General features: G+C 45.7%; 1 pseudogene across 1 annotated transcript; it reads left to right on the top strand.

The window, feature by feature from the left end:
- The first annotated feature begins 279 nt into the window (after positions 1-279).
- LOC308258847 (26S proteasome regulatory subunit 4-like) lies at positions 280-6907 on the top strand (annotated as a pseudogene). The gene is made up of 3 exons: positions 280-1618; positions 4812-4914; positions 6775-6907. The product of its transcript is annotated as a 26S proteasome regulatory subunit 4-like (transcript).
- The last annotated feature ends 702 nt before the right edge of the window (positions 6908-7609 follow it).

Genomic DNA, 7609 nt, shown 5'->3' with positions numbered 1-7609 from the left:
TATCCTTTTCTCTGAGTTTTTTTTTTTAACAGACGGCCTTTAACAGCATGCAAATTAGGACCCCTTCATTCTTTCAGTCTCAGGATTGGCACTAATATAAACAATTATTGAGATTCCATATCTGGGAGAGGCCTGGGTTATTGTTTTGATGTGAATGTACTCAGCCTGTATTTGATGGTATATAATTTAAAAGAGCATAATTAAAATGGGTAAGAAAAATCTAGGCAAGATTTTTTGCTATAAAAAGAAACTTTCCAGAGCTGGAGCGGCCAAGGCAAGATGGGTCAAAGTCAAAGTGGCGGTCATGGTCCTAGAGGTGGCAAGAAGGATGACAAGGACAAGAAAAAGAAATACGAACCTCCTGTACCAACTAGAGTGGGGAAGAAGAAGAAAAATCAAAGGGGCCAGATGCTGCCAGCAAACTGCCACTGGTGACACCTCACACTCAGTGCCGCTTAAAATTACTGAAGTTAGAGAGAATTAAAGACTATCTTCTCATGGAAGAAGAATTCATTAGGAATCAGGAACAAATGAAACCATTAGAAGAAAAGCAAGAGGAGGAAAGATCAAAGGTGGATGATCTAAGGGGGACCCCAATGTCAGTAGGAACCTTGGAGGAGATCATTGACGACAATCACGCCATCGTGTCTACGTCAGTGGGCTCTGAACACTACGTCAGCATCCTTTCATTTGTGGATAAGGATCTGCTGGAACCAGGCTGCTCAGCCCTGCTCAACCACAAAGTGCATGCTGCGATAGGAGTGCTCATGGATGATACTGACCCCTTGGTCACAGTGATGAAGGTGGAGAAGGCCCCCAGGAGACATATGCAGATATCGGGGGATTGGACAACCAGATCCAGGAGATTAAGGAGTCTGTGGAGCTTCCTCTCACCCATCCTGAATATTATGAAGAGATGGGTATAAAGCCCCCTAAGGCGGTCATTCTCTACGGTCCACCTGGCACAGGTAAAACCTTGTTAGCCAAAGCAGTTGCAAATCAAACTTCAGCCACTTTCTTGAGAGTGGTAGGCTCTGAACTCATTCAGAAATACTTAGGAGATGGGCCAAAACTTGTACGGGAATTGTTTCGAGTTGCTGAAGAACATGCACCATCCATTGTGTTTATTGATGAAATTGATGCAATTGGGACCAAAAGATATGATTCAAACTCTGGGGGTGAGAGAGAAATTCAGCGAACAATGTTGGAACTCTTGAACCAGTTGGATGGATTTGATTCAAGGGGAGATGTGAAAGTTATCATGGCCACAAACTGAATAGAAACTTGGGATCCAGCACTTATCAGACCAGGCCGCATTGACAGGAAGATTGAGTTCCCCCTGCCTGATGAAAAGACAGAGAAGCGCATCTTTCAGATTCACACCAGCAGGATGACGCTGGCCGACGATGTAACCCCGTACGACTTGATCATGGCAAAGGATGACCTCTCGGGGGCTGACATCAAGGCAATCTGTACAGAAGCTGGTCTGATGACGTAGAATGAAAGTAACGAATGAAGACTTCAAAAAAATCTAAAGAAAATGTTCTTTATAAAAAAAAACAAGACGGTACCCCTGAGGGGCTCTATCTAGTGACCCATAGCTGCCTTCAGGAAATTGGTTGGGAGTGTACCCAAGCCCTGAGAGGGTGGAGCTGGGGGAGGCTGTCCGGAGCAGTCCATCCTCCTGTTGGTTTATATTAGCAAAACATCCTGTATGTGTATTAGGATGCCCATTGGGTGGCCCTCATCTGTCGGTCACTGTGCTGCTCTCCGCTCCTCAATAAAGCGTGCTCTTTCACAAAAAAAAAAAAAAAAAGAAAAGAAAAGAAAAGAAAAGAAAAGAAAAGAAACTCTCCAAAAGTAATCACACAGGCTCTTGGTTGATAGTCTCAGGTTAAGTATTATGCCCTGTGATCTCTGCCAGTCTTGCTTCCCTGGCCAGGTATGTGACATGCTCTGCCCAGGGTGACAGAGAACTGTCCCCACCCACTCCTGCTCCCGGAATCTCGTTCCTGATTCAGTCTGGTTTATACAGCGCATGCAGGATTTGAACCCAGAATCACAGGGTAAGCCCTCCTCCTCCTTGTGCTGTGTAAGAAAGGAGAAACTGTGCAGGTCCTGTGGACAGGTGGTAGGGACTCCACTTTGACTGGGAGAACAAACCAACAGCTGGATTTTGCCTTAACATTTCTAAGACACAGCATAACCAAGGTGCTTAATCTTTCCTGACCTTATTTTATTAAAACATAAATTAAAAACTGGGTGTGGTGGCACACGCTTGTAATCCCAGCATTCAGGAGGCTGAGACAGGATGATTGCAGTTAGCGGACAGCCTCGGCTACTTAGTGAGACTCTTCGCAACTCAGTGAGACTCTGTTTCAAAGATAAAAAATTAAAAATATGGCTGGGGGTGTAGCCTGGAGGTAGAATGCCCCTGGGTTCCATCCCCAGTACCACAAAAATAAATAAATAAATAAATAAATAAATAAATAAATAAATAAATAAATGTGTGATGATACATGCCTGTAATCCCAGTACTTGGGTAGCTGAGACAGGAGGATCACAGGTTCACTACCAGTTTCAGCAAGTAAGGCCCTCCACAATTTACTGAGAACCTGTTTTAAAATAAAAATAAAATAAAATAAAATAAGGCTAGGGGTGTAGCTTGGAGGTAGAATGCCCCTGGGTTCAATCTCAGTACCACAAAAAATAAATAAATTAAATAAATAAATAAATAAAAAGGGACTAAGATGGGCATGGTGGCGCACGCTTGTAATCCCAGTACTTGGGAGGTAGAGACAGGAGAATCGCATGATCCCAGCCAGCCTCAGCTACTTAGTGAGGCCCTCTGCAACTTAGTAAGACCTTTTTCAAAATAAAGAATAAAAAATAGAGCTGGGGGTATAGCTTGGAGGTAGAATGCCCCTGGGTTCAATCCCCAGTACCGTAAAAAAAAAAAAAAAAAAATCAGTTCTCTCTTGACATCATCTCAGTCATCTCAGAGGGATATAAAAACCAAATAAAACAAAGGCAGGGGAGAGGGCAAGTGTCCAGATGTCCTTGTTCCTCTGGGAGTACTGTCTTCCAAGGGGGAGCTGTTCCGCAGGCCTGTATTCTCAGGTACACCTCTGGTACTTCAATCCCTGCCCATCCAAACAAAACCACCATTCAGCGGGGCTGCCCTGGATAAGTGCCTGAGCTGACTAACGCCCCACAGCCTCACCAGTGGATGTTACCGATGATAGCTGTGACCTTTATGTCTGACCTCTCATCTTGCAGCCCTGCCAGGCTTTAACAGGGCCAACCCCTGTAAACTGGTTTGGTCTGACGCTGGATGCCTTGTTTCCAGCTTTGTTTTCCCGAGGCACACTGGCTTCATTGATAAGTGTTGCTAGCTCTTTATCGACATCATTTTGGAATGGGTTGCCAAGGAAACCGGATTCAGGAATGATTCTCATTACTGTACAGTTCCCGACAAATGAGTGTCTGCGTTTGCATGATCTCAACCAGTGTTAGCTCTCCCCTCTCCTAGCTAGAATGTCAACAGCTCTTACCGGTGTGCAGTACACAATTCAATGTGTAATTATATATTGTCTCCTCATAATTATACATTGTCTTCGTGAACAAGGAGGCTCTGTGGGCAGCCATGCCAACCCACATTAACACCTTCTACAGTAACACCTTTCCTCTCTCCTTCACTGACGGGCCAATAATACAAATCTGTAAAAGCCACAAGAAAAAATATTCCTACGAGTGTATTTATAAACCAGACCTATACCCTGATTTCTCAGTTACCATCATGTAGAACCTTGTGGTTTCCAGCGCGGGAAGAGCCCAAACTGTTGTTATTTTGTTTTACCCACTGGTTTTCCTAGAAAGAAATATTGCTTTCAGCATAGCCAGGGTTTGACAAAGACCTAGCAAGCCTATTCAAACATAGGGGCAAATTCCTACATATTTTCTAAAACTGTGAATGGGAGTGAAACCTCCAGGTCAAAATAGTCTACAAAAGCCAGGCGTGGTGACACACACCTATAATTCCATTTCTTGGGAGGCAGAAACAGGAAGATCTGTTTCGAGGCCAGCCTCAGTAATTTAGCAAGGTCCTCAGCAACTTAGTGAGACCGTGTTTCAAAATAAAAAATAAAATATGGCTGGAGGTGTAGCTCAGAAGTAGAACCTTCCTGAATTCTGTCCCCAGTACAACACACACACGCACCACACGCACACGCACACACACACGTCAACAACTCTAACACTGATGCTTCATTTGAATCACGAGCGTGCACGGCACCCAGGACGAAGTGCAAATCCACACTAACCTCTGGGGAACATCACACTTTATTTTTCTTCTCCTCTAGAACGTGAGAGAAATCCATGGTGACAGTAGAGCAGAAAGAGGGAAATAAAAATAATTTAAAATCTCTATGTGTGTTATAGCTCACGGCTCTTTCTTGCCCCTGCCTGCCCTCGCCCTCCTCTACTTTGCCCCACTCCACGAAGCTCTGAAGGAGATTAGCTGGACTAAAGAAGATCTGGGGTTGTGAGCACTGAATTGCATTTTAAAAGAATCGGTGGCTCCAGGTCATTTTAATCAAGTTGCATGTCAGCTTGCAAATTTTCCAAATTAGCTGTAGCTAGAGGAGAGCAAGATGTTGTTCTTTTCTCCTAAAGAATAAAAACAGATTGTTGTGACATGTTCTCAGTCATAATGACAGATTGGAGCTGCTGTTTGTGCTACAAGTCAGAAAACAAAGCAACTTTTTTTTTTTCTCCCTAAAAATTGTAACACTTGATTGATTTCTGTTGAGATTCGGGCATCTCCCAGTTTGTCAGTGATGTTGATGAAGTTCACAAAAACCTTGAAAGCCAGATGCAGACACAAGGACTGATTTACTCGGAGACTGGCTCTCGGTGGGAGAGGGAGCCTCTTGGTCTTGAGGGCAAGTTTCTGAAATGCTTGGTTTAGATGCTGTTTAAGTGTCGCTCCTGTGAAAGGGGGAGGGGATGAGAGGGGGTAGAGGGTGCTCCCTCCTCCCAGGAAGCCCTCTGTTCTGAAACAGGAATAATCCTGACAACCAGAAGCGTTGTCAGCCATCCTGAGTGAGGCTGGCTCAGCACACAACCAATGGACCCTGGCCCAGCCAGCAGTCTGGGTATCCCCCATCAATCCATTCAAAGGTCACCCCTACTTCTCATGCACTCAGAACGTCCGCAGCACCTGAGAGTTGGTTTTCCCAAACCAGACAGGAAGTGGCTTAAAACTGTCATTCATCCTGAAGTCAACCAGCAAACAGCACAGCACAAGACTGTGGTTCCAGAATCCACCTGTAAATAGAATATTTAATTAATATTTTCATCATGTAAGGGAGGAATTAGGAAGCCAGGAAGTGAACAATTATGGGATACACTGGAGTAATCCCTTAAACTGTCAAGAAACCCCCAGATTAACACTCTTCTCTCATTCTCAATATCCCAGTTTCCATTGCCAACTAATTCTTTGTGTGTGTGTTGGGGGCGTACACTGGGGATTAAACCCAGGATATTCTACCTCTGAGCTACATCCCCAACCTTTTTTACTTTTTATTTTGAAACAGCATTCTCTAGTTGCTGAGAATCTGGCTAAATTGCTGAGGCTGGCCTCAAACCTGCAATTCTTCTGTTTCAGCCTCCTAAATACTGGATTTACAGGTGTGCACACTATGCCTGGCTTCCAAGTAATTCTTATTTTCTTCTTGAACCATTCTTTGCCCCAGACCCTCTTTGAGGCTTACCCCTCCCTCCCCCTTACAGAGTTGAAGGCATGAGAATGAGTGAGTTTTCAGAGAAATAACATAAAACTATAAAAATAGCAGAGCCAGCCCTAAAGACTTTGTAGATCTTGGGCAAAGAAAGGAAGAGATGCCACGAGAATGAGAGAAACACAGGCCAGATGTCTGAAGAAAACTTAGCTGACTGTCCAGAGGCCCACTGAGGAAGAGGTTTCAAGGAAGATGGGTTGTTAATGGCACTGGATGCTACGGAGCAGTCTGACCATTGGAAAGTCACTCCTGACCTTCTGGACTGCCATTTGAGTAGGAGCAAAGGGATGTGGTTATAGAGGAAGAGAAAGGAGCCAGATGACTGGCTAACAAGATCACCAGCGAGAAGAACTAGGAGTGAAGTGTGAGATCTAAGTTGGGTCGAGTGCATGTCTGAAAGCCCGCGGGCCCCTTGGAGAAATAGAGAGACATCCAAACCACTATGGCCCCAAACGGTGGCCTCCACGGCCATATCTGCTGAGAATGCCCGCCCCGTTCTCCAAAGCTGGAAAGTGAAGGAGAGATGACAAAAGAGAGATGCGCTGGAGCAGAGGGGAGAGGAAGAGAAATCACGCCATGGGCCTCCATCTTCTCCAGGAGAGCAAAGACACATCCCTCTGCCTGGCTGGGACAGTGACGAGAAACCGCTGACCAGAAGGCATGCTTGCAAGCGCCTTGGATGAGACAGAGCAGAAGGCTCAAGAGGGAAGTTCAGTGTCAGAGACAGACAATAAGAACGGGATATGGAATCAAAGTGAGTTGGGTAAGAGAATAAATGCACTTAAAACCTGAAGAATCGGTGATAGAAAATATTCCCAAGCACTCTTTCTTCTCACGCTGTCCGAAAATGAGGCCACAGTCCAATCGGGCCTCCTAATATCCAATAAGATCAGCAGTGCATGGGCTGTTCCGCAGGGCTCACGTCCTAGACTCGAGGTTTAATGAGTCACCTGCTCGATATTTTCCACTTCAGGCCTTTGGCTTTCTGGGACCCCAGTCCACTCAGCTGCAAAATTGACTTACGGGCTCGTGTCAATCGCCAGACGCTGCGGAGCGGAGCGCGGGTCCAGCTTCTGCAGGTGAAGGAACTGCCTGAAAGGAAATGAGCAGTGATTTCCCAGGGAGTCCCTTCTGCAATGTCATTGTAATGTCAGCTTTTGACAGCACGAAGGCGGCAGTGAAGACTCGGAGCGTTCTGTGGAAGTGCCTGAGCCTCATTAAGACGATGTCGGTGCCTGCTGCGTTCCACGTCTCACGCACATGAATGCCCCACACGGGACAACTCAGTGGTGCAGTTAAGCCGCCATGGTGCCTAGACCCTCGAGCCCCTCAGGTATTTCCAATAGAAAACAGTGGATCTTGAGCTCAGAGTCTGAGTCTGCAGGTCCCGAGGAGCATCTTCTCAGTTTCAGTGCTCGGCTTCAGGCTTGTTTAACTGAGGGTGCGACATTTCATTTCTTTGTTCTTCTCTAGCCAGTAGGTCATGGGACATGGTACTTCGAATCATGGTGCATTTGTTGAGGGAGGTACCAATTGAGCCCAAAGGCATCCTACCTCTGAGCTGAACTCCCAGCCTTTTTTCATTTTTATCTTGAAACACAATCTCACTAAGTTGCTGAAGGCTTTGCCAAGTTGCTGTGGCTGGCCTCGAACTCGCGATCCTCCTGTCTCAGTCTACCAAGTACTAGGATTACAGGTGTGCACCGCCACGCCTGGCTGCCTGGTGTGTTTTATTGAGGGTCTTCTCTCTCTTCTCTATGTTATCTTCATGACTAGCCTGCAAGGTTTGCCTTACCATCCTCATTTTT

Source organism: Muscardinus avellanarius (genome assembly GCF_963383645.1).
Source record: "Muscardinus avellanarius genome assembly, chromosome: 2".
NCBI classification, from domain to species: Eukaryota; Metazoa; Chordata; class Mammalia; order Rodentia; family Gliridae; genus Muscardinus; species Muscardinus avellanarius.
Note: the sequence above shows the minus strand (reverse complement) of the source record. Positions and strands in the feature narration are given on the sequence as shown.